General features: G+C 38.7%; 2 protein-coding genes across 7 annotated transcripts in view; one reads left to right on the top strand and one right to left on the bottom strand.

Moving 5' to 3' along the window:
• The window catches only part of LOC147340247 (zinc finger X-linked protein ZXDB-like), a 115,469-nt gene that overhangs the window by 37,582 nt on the left and 62,700 nt on the right, over positions 1-15,187 (bottom strand). The window lies entirely within an intron of this gene.
• Positions 1-15,187, top strand: part of LOC147340248 (zinc finger X-linked protein ZXDB-like) — a 150,395-nt gene that overhangs the window by 106,565 nt on the left and 28,643 nt on the right. The window lies entirely within an intron of this gene.

The raw sequence follows: 15,187 nt of genomic DNA, 5'->3' as shown, positions 1-15,187 counted from the left end.
TTGAGGGGGAATCTTCAAGATAGCAGAGGAGTAAGACGTGGAGATCAACTTCCTCACAACAAATATATCAAAAACAAATCTGCATGTGGAAGACCTCCTAAAGAACACCTACCGAATGCTGACGGAAGATCTCAGACTTCCAAAAATGCAAGCTAATCTCCACCCAATGGGGTAGCACGAAAGAAATAAGTGAAAAAGAGACAAAAGAATTGGGATGGGACATATGCCTCTAAGAGGGAGCTGTGACAGAGGAAAAATTTCCATACACTCAGAAAGCCCCTCGCTGGTAGCTTAGCTTATGGTGTTTGGTGAATGGTGTTTTTGGATTTGTGGGCTTTGAAAGAGAAGATTTAACTCTGGGATCAAAGACATGGTCTCAGTCTCCCAGAGCTTTTTGTAATAGAGATTTCATTAAAGTAAAAATGATAGAAAAAGCTTCTGACATAGACATCAGAAGGGGTAGAAAGATCACCTGTCTCATTAGTTTAAGTAGAGTATTATCTACTTTTTCTGATAGCTGCTGAAGATAAATAAAAGGAATGCCTCAAGTTTGTGAAAATTTTGTCTAGACCTTTTCGCATAACATATATCCTCGGATGACCTCAGCATGAGATTAGCCAGAAGGAAAGGGTTAAACCAGAGCTCAAGGCTGTGGTTTTACCTGGACGTTCTCCTATAACATGCATTTTGAGATAACATTGGCCCAAGACTAGCCAGGGACAATGTGATCTGAGGAGCATGTCCCTGGCTGAGATATACTGTTCATGATCATTAGATCTGATATTGAGAGTACCTGATGAACTATGAATGGAGGTTCGTAACATTGTACAGGAGACAGGGATCAAGACCATCCCCATGGAAAAGAAATGCAAAAAAGCAAAATGGCTGTCTGAAGAGGCCTTACAAATAGCTGTGAAAAGAAGAGAAGTGAAAAGCAAAGGAGAAAAGGAAAGATACAAGCATCTGAAGAGTTACAAAGAATAGCAAGGAGAGATAAGAAAGCCTTCCTCAGTGATCAATGCAAAGAAATAGAGGAAAATAATAGAATGGGAAGACTAGAGATCTCTTCAAGAAAATTAGAGATACCAAGGGAACATTTCATGCAAAGAAGGGCTCGATAAAGGAGAGAAATGGTATGGACCTAAAAGAAGCAGAAGATATTAAGAATTGGCAAGAATACACAGGAGAACTGTACAAAAAAGAGCTTCATGACCAAGATCATCACGATGATGTGATCACTCACCTAGGGCCAGACATCCTGGAATGTGAAGTCAAGTGGGCCTTAGGAAGCATCACTATGAACAAAGCTAGTGGAGGTGATGGAATTCCAGTTGAGCTATTTCAAATCCTGAAAGATGATGCTGTGAAAGTGCTGCACTCAACATGCCAGCAAATTTGGAAAACTCAGCAGTGGCCACAGGACTGGAAAAGGTCAGTTTTCATTCCAATCCCAAAGAAAGGCAATGCCAAAGAATGCTCAAACTACTGCACAATTGCACTCATCTCACATGCTAGTAAAGTAATGCTCAAAATTCTCCAAGCCAGGCTTCAGCAGTATGTAAACCATGAAATTCCAGACGTTCAAGCTGGTTTTAGAAAAGGCAGAGGAATCAGAGATCAAATTGCCAACATCCACTGGATCACTGAAAAAGCAAGAGTTCCAGAATAACATCTATTTCTGCTTTATTGACTATGCCAAAGCCTTTGACTGTGTGGATCACAATAAACTGTGGGAAATTCTGAAAGAGATGGGAATACCAGACCACCTGATCTGCCTCTTGAGAAATCTGTATGCAGGTCAGGAAGCAACAGTTAGAACTGGACATGGAACAACAGACTGGTTCCAAATAGGAAAGGAGTTCGTCAAGGCTGTATATTGTCACCCTGCTTATTTAACTTATACACAGAGTACATCATGAGAAACGCTGGGCTGGAAGAAGCACAAGCTGGAATCAAGATTGACGGGAGAAATATCAACAACCTCAGATATGCAGATGACACCACCCTTATGGCAGAAAGTGAAGAGGAACTAAAAAGCCTCTTGATGAAAGTGAAAGAGGAGAGTGAAAAAGTTGCCTTAAAGCTCAACATTCATAAAATGAAGATCATGGCATCTGGTCCATCACTTCATGGGAAATAGATGGGGAAACAGTGGAAACAGTGTCAGACTTTATTTTTAGGGGCTCCAAAATCACTGTAGATGGTGATTGCAGCCATAAAATTAAAAGACGCTTACTCCTTGAAAGGAAAGTTATGACCAACCTAGATAGCATATTGAAAAGCAGAGATATTACTTAGCCAACTAAGGTCCGTCTAGTCAAGGCTATGGTTTTTCCAGTGGTCATGTATGGATGTGAGAGTTGGACTGTGAAGAAAGCTGAGCACCGAAGAATTGATGCTTTTGAACTGTGGTGTTGAAGAAGACCCTTGAGAGTCCCTTGGATTGCAAGGAGATCCAACCAGTCCATCCTAAAGGAGATCAGTCCTGGGTGTTCATTGGAGGGACTGATGCTGAAGCTGAAATTCCAATATTTTGGCCACCTCATGCGAAGAGTTGACTCATTGGAAAAGACCCTGATGCTGGGAGGGATTGGGGGGAGGAGGAGGAGGGGACGACAGAGGATGAGATGGCTGGATGGCATCACTGACTTGATGGACATGAGTATGAGTGAACTCCCGGAGTTGGTGATGGACAGGGAGGCCTGGTGTGCTGCGATTCATGGGGGTCGCAAAGAGTCGGACACGACTGAGTGACTGAACTGAACTGAACTGAACTGAGTCATTAGCTCCTGGCCTAAGGAAAGCTAGTCTTCAGATAAAATAGATTGTTGCCATAGTAACACAGAGCTTAAGAGAAACATGTCCTACATGAATATGGCAAAAGAATTGTATGAATAAAGGGAAAAATATGTCACCTCCTCCTTAGCGGTTTCTGCACTCCCTATCAATCTGCCTCAACATAACTCTGTCAGTGGGGAACTTTGGAACCTCAGAGGAGAGAACAGCAACAAGCGTGCATGGGACAAAGAGGAGAGACTTTTGCACAGAGATTGTTGCCAACCAGCACCCCCAGCCTGAAATCCTTGTCTGCATGCCCACTGGGGCAAGTGGAGTCCGAGTGCTGAGATCAGGCTTCAGAGGTCAGACTCCAAGGAGAGGACTTGACTGCCTATGAAGATGGTCTAAGGGGGCTAGTACAACACAGCTGTGGAAGTTCAGGAAAAGCCTGGGCTTTCCAGAGGGACAAGAGATCATTGTCTTGGGATACAAGAGGAGAAGGGTAGGCTAGTCATGAACTCTCTAACTCCATGCATTCATAGATGGTAGTACACCACCTAGGCAAGCTCAAGAGGTGGTGTGAGTCATGGCTGCTGTCTCCTACCCCAGAGGTGGGAGTGACACATGTCACAGCTGCCATCAAGCTTTGAGCAGGCATAGGGTCACTGCCTACACCTTTCTGGGAGCCTGTGCAGCCTGGCACTGACAAGGGACTACAACCTGGGGCCAACTCCCCTGGGAGAGCACATAACCCACCTCAGGCTGTAGTAATTTCCCACAGACCTCTGCCACCACAAGCACTCCCAACCTGTGACTGTCCTAACCCTCCCTCCCCCCTGCCCCAATGAGCAAGTGAGCCTTAATCAGCTGTTGTTTTTGCTCTCTCTTGTCTGGGTATTGAAAGGTTGCCACTGTGAACCATGAACAATGATGGGATTCTTGGTCTCCAGAGGAGAGGTATTCAATCTGGGGCTAGTGAGGAGACTTGATCACTCAAAACTTTTGTGTAATAAAGTTTTATTAAAATATAAAAGAGACAGAGAAAGCTTCTGACATAGACATCAGAAGGGGGCAGAAAGAGTGTCCCCTTGCTAGTTTTTAGCAAGGAGTTTTAAACCTATTAGCATGCTTCTAGTTATAGAAAAGAAATGCCTCAAAATTGAGAGTGGCACCAGGCCCCTCACCCACAACATGCATTTTGAGATAGCATTGGCACAAGGTGAGTCATTCCAAGCCATAAACAATTAACATGAATTTTGAAAATAGGCAGGTTTCCAAGCAAATACATAATTTCATTAACATAGCTTATGAGAACAGTTCCATTAGTAAAACATACTGGTTTGTTGAGCCATTATTGGTTCTGGGTCTTAGGCAGAACTGACTTGAAGGAAGGCAGATTCTAAGGTAAATATATAGTTCATTAACATAGCTTAAGAAAAACATTTCCATAAGAAAATGCATTGGTTAGCTCAATGTTTGAGAAAAGTTAGGTTCAGGTGGAAATACGTGTCGTCATGGCAACACAGAATTTTAAAAGAAATATCCTTTTAATTTTGTATAGAGAGGGGGGAAAAAAAAAAAAAACATGTCTGACAGTGTGTTTCCTCCTGCCACTTAAGAGAGAAAAAACAACTCTGATAATTGCAGTCTATTTCCTCCACTTGGGAACCCCTAGCCTCCCTGCCTGTTACCCTCTCAATGGGGAACAGATGCCTGAAGGCAGCATACAAACAGAGGTGAGGCCAAAACCAAAGCTGATAACCAAGGGCTGTATGAGCAGAGAAGAAGGAAATTTGCTCATGCGGTCGCAAGAGCACTGTATTAAATCCCCTCTGTTGGCTTGATAAGCCTTGTATCTGTGGAATATCTGAATAAACAACAAGGGTTCCCACATTTGAGGCTGCAGACTTTGGGGGTAATTGTGAATTTTGGAAGCAAGTACAAGCTGTAGTAAGGCCATATCAGAGTCTGAGCTGGCCCCACAGTGACCACAGCAGGTCCAGAGAAATTCCTAGAAATATTGGAGGACTTCCTGAGTAAGCAGCTTGGCTGGAGCTCACTGTGGGGGCAAGACCACTGACACTAAGAACACAGGAAAATATTCTTCTTAATATTACTCTCTCTTTCTCACTTCACTCCCATATATAGACATTTCTTCTTTGGTTTGTTCTATTGCTGTTCTATTTATTTATTTTGCTTTTTTTTTTTTTTTGCTGTTCTCTTTAAATTATTACTCTACTTTTAAAAATTTTTATTTAATTTTAATTTTTGTATGCTTTTATTAAAGAAATTTATTTTCTTCTATTTCTGCAGTACTTTTATTATATTGCATTTTCCATGTTTTTTTCTTTCTTTTTTATCTTATTTTTAATTATATTTCATATTTATCTAATCTTTACTTCTTTGGTGTTTTATGTTCTCTTTGCCCCTTTTTTGGTTTGCTTTCTGAACTTGATCTAATCTTGGCTTTGTGTTTTTGTTAGTTTAGTTTTTAGTGTTTGTTTTCATTTATGGGTTTGTTTTTTTGTTTGTTTGATTTCTCTCATTTTGTTTCCTTTATTTCTCTTCTTTTTTTGCATGTGTGTCTTTTTTTGTGTGTTTATGTTTGGTTTTCCTTTATCATTTCTCTTGGAGATTTTTCTGTCTTTGCTTTTTTGTTTGATGTTTTTCTTTTTCTCTCTCTTCTCTGCTGTGTGGCTTGCAGAGTCTTGGTGCTTCACCCAGGGATTGGGCCTGAATCTCTGAGATGGGAGAACCAAGTCCAAGAGGTTGGACCACCAGGGAACTCTTGACTCCCTGGAATATTAATCAGTGAAAGCTCTCCCAAAGGCCCTTATCTCAACATTAAGATCTAGATCCACCCAAAGGCAAGCAATCTCGAGTACTGGATGCCTCATACTCACAACCAGGAAACAGGAACACAAATCAACCCATTTTATGGGAGGATGCCTAAAGCCATACTAAGTTCATAGATACCTTAGAACACACCACTGGATGCAGCACCATCAATCAGAGAACAAAATTCACCTCCACTATCAGAAGACAGGCACAGGTTCCCCTCATCAGGAAGCCTTCTCAAGGCACGGGTCCAACCCCAACCACTGGGGGAAGACTCCACGATCCTGCAGCCTATGGAAAGGAAACCCCCTAAAAGGGTAAGTAAGATAAACAAAATCAGAAAAAGCAACATGCAGAAGATGAAGGAACAAGGTAAAAACTCACAAAACAAAAAAATGAAGAGTAAATAGAATCTAGCTGAAAAATAATTCAGAGTAGCAATAGTAAAGATAATGGAAAATCTCAGAAATAGAATGAATAGAACAGATAAAGAGAATTGAGGCACAAATTGAGATGACACAAGAAATATTTCACAAGGACCTAGAAGAAGTAAAGAACAGACAATCAGCAGTGAACAATACAATAACTGAAATAAAAAATGCACTAGAGAGAACCAATAGCAGAATAACTGAGGCAGAAGAATGGATATATAGATATGTGTGCTAGAAGATAGAGTGGTGGAAGTAACTGAACAAGAACAGAATTCAGAAAAAAAGGAATGAAATGGAATGTGGACAGTCTCAGAGACTTCTGGGACAACATTAAACACACCAACATTTGATTTATAGCAGTCCCAGGAAAAGAAGAGAAAAAGAAAGTGTATGTGAAAATATTTCAAGATATTATACTCAAAAACTTCCCTAACATGGGAAAAAGAATAGTCACCCCAGTCCAGAGCCCAGAGAGTCCCATTCAAGAAAAGTCCAAAGAGAAACATGCCAAGACACATATTAATCAGACTAAAAACATTAAATACAAAGAAAAAATATTAAATGAAGCAAGTGAAAAGCAATAAATAACATACAAGGGAATCCTCATAAGGTTAAAAGCTGATTTGTCAACAGAAATTATGCAGGCCATAGGGACTGGTGGCAGGATATACTTAAAGTAATGAAAGGAAAAACCTATAACCATGATCACTCTACCCAGCAAGGATCTCATTAAAATTTGATGGAGAAATCAAAAGCTTTACAGACAAGAAAAGTTAAGAGAATTCAGCACCACCAAACCACCTTGACAACAAGTGCTAAATGAATTTATCTAGACTGGAGAAACAAGAGAAAGAAAGACTTACAAAAGCAAACCCACAACAATAAAGTAAATGTTAATAGGATCATACTTATCAATAATTACATTTAATGTAAATGTGCTAAGTACTCCAACCAAAAGACACAGATTGGTTGAATGGATACAAAAGAAGACACATATGTATGTTGTCTACAACAGATCCACTTCAAACCTAGGGGCACATACAGACAAAGTGAGGGAGGGGTTGGAAAAAGTTATTCCATGAAAATGAAAATGAAAACAAAGCTGGAGTAACAATACTCATATCAGATAAAATAGACTTTAAAATAAAGATTGTTAAAAGAGACAAAGATACTACATAATGATCTTGGGATCAATCTAAGAAGATAATATAATAATTATAAAAATATTAATATATACATCTAACATAGGAGTACCTCAATATATAAGGCAAATGCTAACATTTATTTGAGGGGAAATCAATAATAACACAATAATAGTGGGGGACTTTAACACTTCATTCTTACCAATGGACAGATCATCCAGACAGAAAATTAATAAGGAAATAGAAGCCTTAAAATGACAGATTAGAACAGATGAACTTAATTGATATCAGAGGACATTCCATACAAAAGCAGCAGGATACATTTTTTTTTTCACAAGTGCACATGGAACATTCTCCATGATAGATCACATTTTGGGTCACAAATCAAGCCTTGGGAAACATAGAAAATTGAAATTGTATTAGGCATTTTTTCTGTCCACAAAGCTATGAGATTAGATATAAAGCATAGGAAGGAAAAAAATGTAAAAGAAACAAACACATAGAGGCTAAACTATAAGCTTCTAAATAACCAAGAGGTCACTAAAGAAATCAAAGAGGAAATTTAAAAATACCTAGAAACAAATGATATTGAAAACACAACAAGCCAAAATATATGGGATGAAGAAAAAGCGGTGCTAAGAGAGAAGTTTATAGCAATAGAAGCCTACCTCAGGAAACAAGAAAAGAACATCAAATAAAGAATCTAACTTAATCTAAAGCAACTAGAAAGAAAGAACAACCCACCCTCAAAGGAACAAAGACACCAAAGTTAGCAGAGGGAAGGAAATAATAAAGATCAGAGCAGAAAGAAATTAAAAAGAAGTAAAAATAAAGATCAGTAAAATTAAAATCTGTTTTTTGAGAAGATAAATAATATTGACAAACCATTAACCAGAGTCATCGAGAAAAAAAGTTAGAAGACTCAAATCAATAAAATTAGAAATGAAAAAGACAACATATGAAGTGAAAAATGAAAAAGTTACAACACACAATGCAGAAATATAAAGGATTGTAAGGAACTACTATAAGCAACTTTATGCCAATAAAATGGACAACCTGGAAGAAATGGACAAATTCATAGAAAAGTACAAATTTCCAAGACTGAACCAAGAAGAAACAAAAAATATGATCAGATCAATCACACTGAAATCAAATTTGTGATCAAAAATCTTCCAACAAACAAAAGTTCAGAGCCAGATGCCTGTACAGATGAATTCCATCAAATGGGTAGAGAAGAGCTAACACCTATCCTGCTCAAACTCTTCCAAATAATTTCAGAGTGAGAGAAAGCTTCTAAACTCAATTCTACAAGGTATCACCCTGATGCCAAAACCAGAAAAAGATATTACACACAAAAAATTACAGGCCAATATCACTGATGAACAATATGCACAAATTCTCAACAGAATTCACAACATATTATAAGAATCATAAATCATGATCATGTAGGGTTTATTCCAGGGTTTCAAGGATTCTTCAATATATGCCAATCAATCAATGTGACAAATATATTAATAAATTGAAAGATAAAAAGCATATGACCATCTCAACAATGAGAGAAAGCTTTCAACATAATTCAACACCTATTTATGGTTTAGAAAAATACTCAAGGAAATGGGCATAGTAGGATAATAAAGGCCATATACAACAAGCCCACAGCAAACATTATTCTCAATGGTGACAAACTGAAAACACTAACTCTAAGATCAGGAAAAAGATGAGTGTCCACTCACACCACTATTATTCACTATAGCTTTGGAAGTCCTAGCCAAGGCAGTCAGAGAAGAAAAAAATAAAAGGAATCCAGATTGCAAAAGAAGATGTAAAATACTTACTCTTTGCAAATGACTTGATACTATCATAGAAAACCCTAAAGATGCCACCAGAAAACTACTAGAGTTTATCAATGAATTTAGTAAAGTCACAGGATACAAAATTAATACACAGAAATCTCTTGCATTCCTACACACTATCAATGAAAAATCAGAAAGATAAATTAAGGAAATGATCCCATTCACCATTGCCACAAAAATAATAAATTACTTAGGAATAAACCTACCTAAAGAGGCAAAAGACATGTATGCAGAAAACGATGAGACACTGATCAAAAAAATCAAAGATGACACAAACAAATAGAGAGACATATTATATTCTTGGATTGGAACAATCAATATTATGAAAATGACTATATACTACACAAAACAATTTACAGATTAAGTGCAACTCCCATCAAATTACCAACGGCATTTTTCACAGAACTAGAACAAAATTCTTTACGATTTTTATGGAAATACCAAAGACCCCAAATAGTCCAAGAAATCTTGATAAAGAAGAATGGAGCTGAAGAAATCAAGCTCCCTAACATCAGGCTATACTAAAAAGATACAGTTTATCAAGACAGTATGTTAGTGAAACAAAAACGGAAATATAGACCAATGGAACAAGATAGAAAGCCCAGAGATAAACCCACACACCTATGGGCACCTTATCTTTGACAAAGGATACAAGAGCATATAATGGAGAAAAGATAACCTCTCCAATAAGTGTTCCTGGGAAAACTGGACAGCTCTATGTAAAAGAATGAAATTAGAACACTCCCTAACACCATACACAAAAATACACTCAAAACCGATTAAAGACTTAAATGTAAGGCCAGGAACTATAAACCTCTTAGAGGAAAAAATAGGCAGAACACTCTTTGACATAAACTGTAGCAATATGCTCTTTCACTCATGTCTAGAGTAATGGAAATAAAGCAAAAGTAAACAAATGGTATCTAATTAAACTTAGACCTTTTGCATTGCAAAGGAAAGTATAAACAAGATGAAAAAACAGCCTTCAGAATGTGAGAAAATAATTGAAAATGAAACAACTGATACTTAAAAAGGGTATAATCTCCAAAATATACAAGCAGCTCATTAATCTCAATATCAGAAAAGCAAGCAACCAATCAAAACATGAGCAGAAGACCTATACATACATTTCTCCAAAGAACACACAGTTGGCCAATAAACACATGAAGAGATGGTCAACGTTCTCATTATTAGAAAAATGCAAATCAAAATGACAATCAGGTATTACCCCACACTGGTCAGAATGGGTGTCATCAAAAAGTCCACAAACAATAAATGTTGGAGAGGATATGAAGAAAAGAGAACCATCTTGCACTGTTGGTTGGAATGTAAATTGATATAGCCACTATGGAGAACAGAATGGAGATTCCTTTAAAAACTAGGAATAAAACTACCATATGACCCAGTAATCCCACTACTGGGCATATACCTTGAGAAAACCATAATTCAAAAATACCCATGTAACCTCAAAGTTACATAGGGTTACAGCATGTAACCCCAAATGTTGCAATTGCATTACTATTTATAATAGCCAGGACATGGAAGCAACCTAGATGTTCATCAATAAATGAATGGATAAAGAACATGTGGTACATCTATACAATGGAATATTACTTAGCCATAAAATGGAACAAATGTGAACCAGTTGAACTTAGGTGGATGAACCTAGAGCCTGCTATACAAAATGAAGTTAGTCATAAAGAAAATAAGAGAACTCCTGGGAAGATGGCAGAGGAATAGGGCTGGAAGACCACATTCAGTTCCCACAGAACATCTTCAGAACACTGGCAAATGATCCCAGACTTCAGAAAGGCAAATCAATCTCCTTGGAATGAGGTATGGTGAATGATAAAGACAAAAAAGGATACAAAGGATTTGTGGACAGGGACCCCTGCCCTGAGGAGTGAGTCATGAAAGAGGAAAACTTCTGCACAGTAGTGAGAGAGTAACAGGCAGGAAGGCCAGGGGCCTCCAAATGGAGGAAATAGCCTGCAAATGTCAGACATTTTTATTTCTCTTAAGAGGCAGGAGGAAACAAACTAGCAATATTTTTCCTCCTCTATACAAATTTAAAAGGAGGTTTCTCTTAAAATAATGTGTTGCCATAATGACACCTGGTTTCACCTGAAGATAACTACTCTCAAACTTAGAGATAACCAATGCATTTCTCTTATGGAAATGTTTACCTTAAGCTACGCTAATGTACTATGCATTTATCCCAAACTCTGTCTTCAAGTCAGTTCCGCCTCCTGGCTCAGAACCGACTTAACAAACCAGTATGTTATACTCAGATATTGTTCCCCTAATCTATGTAAATGAAATTATTTGTATGGTGATCTGCCCTTCTTCAAGATTCAAGTTAATCATTTTATGGCCCAGGATGAACCATTTGTGCCAAGATTATCCCAAAATGCATCTTATGGGTGAGGGGCCTGGTGCCATTCTGAGTTTTAAGACATTCCTTTCTTTCATTAACAGACTGCTAGTGACTATATAACATCCACCTGAAATAACATCCACCTGAAGACTAGCAGGGGGGTACTCTTTCTGCCCCCTTCTGATGCCTATGTCAGAAGCTTTCTCTATCTCCTTTATACTTTAATAAAACTTTATTACACAAAAGCTCTGAGTGATCAAGCCTCATCTCTGGCCCTGGATTAAATTCTTCTCGTCCTGGGACCAAAAATCCTGGCGTCTTTACATGATTCAACAACAACCTTTCACTAGGAAACCCCTTCACAGGCAAGATCAAGGGGAGCTTTGGAACTACAGAGGGGAACACAATGAGACAGGTGAAGGCAAAATGGAGAAAATTCACCACAGAGAATGTACCAAATGGCACTTCCTAACCAAGAAGGGGCTCACAGGCTCATGTCCACCCACAGCAAGTGGGATCAGGATGCAGAAGATCAGACTCTAGGAGTTGGTCCTCAGGCAGAGCTCTGAGTTTGAATAACATGAAAATACCCCGAGGGGGTTGGTACAATACAGTAAAAGCAGACCAGGGAAAACCCTGGGTCCACCAGAGAAACAAAACATCATTCCTGCAGGAAGGTTCTAAAGCTGCACTGGCTCAGAGAACAAAGGTCTCCACCCTAGTGAGTGCTGAAGAGCAGTAAGCCAGCTGTGTTATACAACCCAGGAATGGTGAGGCAGACATAAGTACCAGAGGCAGAAGGCAGGATAATGCTGTGAGGGATATCACAGGTGCCACCAAGCTATGAGTAATTGTGAGTCACTTCCTGTGAACCTGAGTTGCTTGACTTGGCCAAGGGACTCACAATCCAGGACCAGTTGGGGAAGAACACAATTCGTCTCAGACTGGGCCAACATCCCACAGGTCCAAGCAGGGAGCCCAGGCAGCTTGGCACTGCCAAGGGTCCCACAACACAGGACCAACTCCCTTGGGGAAGTGCATAATCGACCTAAAACTGTGGCGACCCCTGAGCGGCCCAGCCACAGTGATGATTCCCCACACACCCAGTGGTGCCTGCTGAACCCTGCACTCTCCCCAGCACTACAGAGAAAGTGAGTCAGTATAAGCTGGCTACTTTCACCCCCTTGTGTCTGGGAAGAAAGCAGACATGGCAGAGAGACTCACAAGCAGTGGCAGGCCCATAAACAAAAGAGAACACCAAGGGCTGTGTGAGCAAAGGAAAGAAGTGGAAACCATCCCAGAAGGTACAGGGGCAGTGGTTTAAATTCCCATGAATAACCTGACTCTCTGTGCATTAGGGGCAATTGTAGACTTTGGGAGGAAGTACAAGCTGGACCAAGGGAAGATATGATTCTGAATTGACTCCACACTGCCCACAACAGGTCCAGAGACCGTCTTCAATATAATGGAGGACTTTCTGAGTATGCAAATTGACTGGAACAGGAAAATGTAGGAATCACTCTGATAGTCCTCTCATTTCCAGTCTATATATACTTCCCATCCCATTTTTTTTCTTTTTTCTCATATTGTACTAATATGGCTCTTTATTACTCTTTTAATATTTATTTTTTATAACCCACTGTTGCTTTAAAAATACTGTATTTTAAAATTTTTCATATTTTTTATTTTGCGGCTTGCTGTTTTGTTTGCAATTTTCTATTTCTGAGAGATGAATTTTTTCTAGACTTATTATTTTTGTTTTTTTTTTCAACCTTTTGTTTTTAATTTTGTATCTTTGAGAAACTAATTTTTACCACCCATTTTCACTTAAGGGTTTGATTATAGGCTTGATGGCTCTCTTCTCTCTTGACCCTTCTCTACATCCTTTTATTTTCTCCTTTTCCCCTCCTTTTCTCTATGTAAGTCTATGAATCTCTTGGGGCATTCTTGGCTGTTGAGAGTGGCTTCACCATTAATCTAAGGGCTTTGTCTTCTGTGCTATGTGACCTGAAGTCCTGATGCTACTGTAGGGGGTTAAGTGTGAACCCACAAGGCAGGAGATACAACTCCAGGACTTTGGACAATCAAGAATTCCTGATACCATAGAACACTAATAGATGAGAGCCCACTTAAAGGCCGCCATCTAAACACTGAATCCAAGCTCCACCAAAAAGCCAAGAAACTTCTGTCCTTCAGCAAAAGAGGAGCACAACTCTGAACATTAACAGACAGGCTGCTGAAACCCATACCAAAACCCCAGCCACCCCAAAACAAACTACTGGACATGGCACTACCTTCCAGAGAGACAGATTGAGGTCCATTCACCAAAATACAGGCACAAGCCACCCCAACAAGGAAACATTCACATGGCACTTGTCCAATCATACCCAAGGGGGCTGTGGAGGTGGGCAGACTTCATAATTAAGAGAAACTACAACCTCCCAGCCAGCAGAAAGGCAATCCCAAACACAGTAAATTAAACTAAATGAAAAGATAGCAAAACATACAGCAGATGAAGGAACATGGAAAAAACCCACAACACCAAACAAATGAGGAGGAAATAGTCTACCTGAAGACAATTATGATGATTCAAAATCTTCAAAATAAAATGGATGCATGGATAAACAGATTGAAGGCCTGGATTGAGAAAATGCAAGAAATGTTTGACAAGGACCCAGAATAATTAAAAAAATACACAATCAATAATGAGTAATAAATAACTGAGATTAAACTACATTGGAGGGAACCAACAGTAGAGTAAATGAGACAGAAGAAGAGATAACTGAGCTGGAAGATAACTGAAGAATAGTGGAAATAACTGAAGTAGAGGGGAATAAAGAAAAGAGAATAAAAAGAAATAAGAACAGTCTCGGAGACCTCTGGGATAACATTAAGTGGTGCAACATTCAAACCATAGGAATCCCAGGAGAAGAAAATAAAAGGGCACCATAAAATATTTGAGGAGATTAGTGTCAAAAAAACTTCCCTAAAATGGGAAAGGAAAGAGCCACTCAAGTCCAGGAAGCCCAGAGAGACCCACACAAGATAAATTCAAGGAGAAACATGCCAAAACACATACTAATCAAGCTAACAAAAATTAAACACAAAGAACAAATATTAAAAGCAGAAAGGGAAAAACAACAAATAACACACAAGGGGATCCCCATAAGATAAGAGCTGATCTTTTGACAGAAGCTCTGCAGGCCAGAAGGGAATGGCAGGATGTACTTAAAGTGATGAGAAGGAAAAACCTACAACCAAGATTACTCTATGCAGTAAGAATCTCATTCAGAAATGAGGGAGAAGCAAAAGTTAAGAGAATTCAGCACAATCAAATCAGCTCCTTAACAAATGTTAAAGGAAATTCTCTAGACAGGAAACACAGAAAAAGAGGGGCTATAAAAACAAACCCAAAACAATAAAGTAAATAATAACAGGATCATACTTTTAAATATCTTAAATGTAAATGGGCTAAATGCTACAACCAAAAGACACAGATTGACTGAATGGATACAAAAATTAGACCCCTACATATGCTGTCTACAAGAGATCTATTTCAGACCTAAGGACACATACAGACTGAGAGTGAGGGGTTAGAAAAAGATATTCCATGCAATCAGAGATCAAAAGAAAGCAGAAATAATATTTCTTACCAGATAAAATAGACTTTAAAATACTGTTACAAGAAACAAAGAAGGACACTCTATAGTGGTCAAAGGATCAGTCCAAGAAGAATATATAATTATATTATATTATATATATATTATA

This window comes from Bos grunniens, chromosome X, assembly GCF_055505025.1.
Source record: "Bos grunniens cultivar Pamir isolate PY7600 chromosome X, Bosgru_T2T1.0, whole genome shotgun sequence".
NCBI lineage: Eukaryota > Metazoa > Chordata > Mammalia > Artiodactyla > Bovidae > Bos > Bos grunniens.
This window is presented reverse-complemented; position numbering and strand designations above follow the sequence as displayed.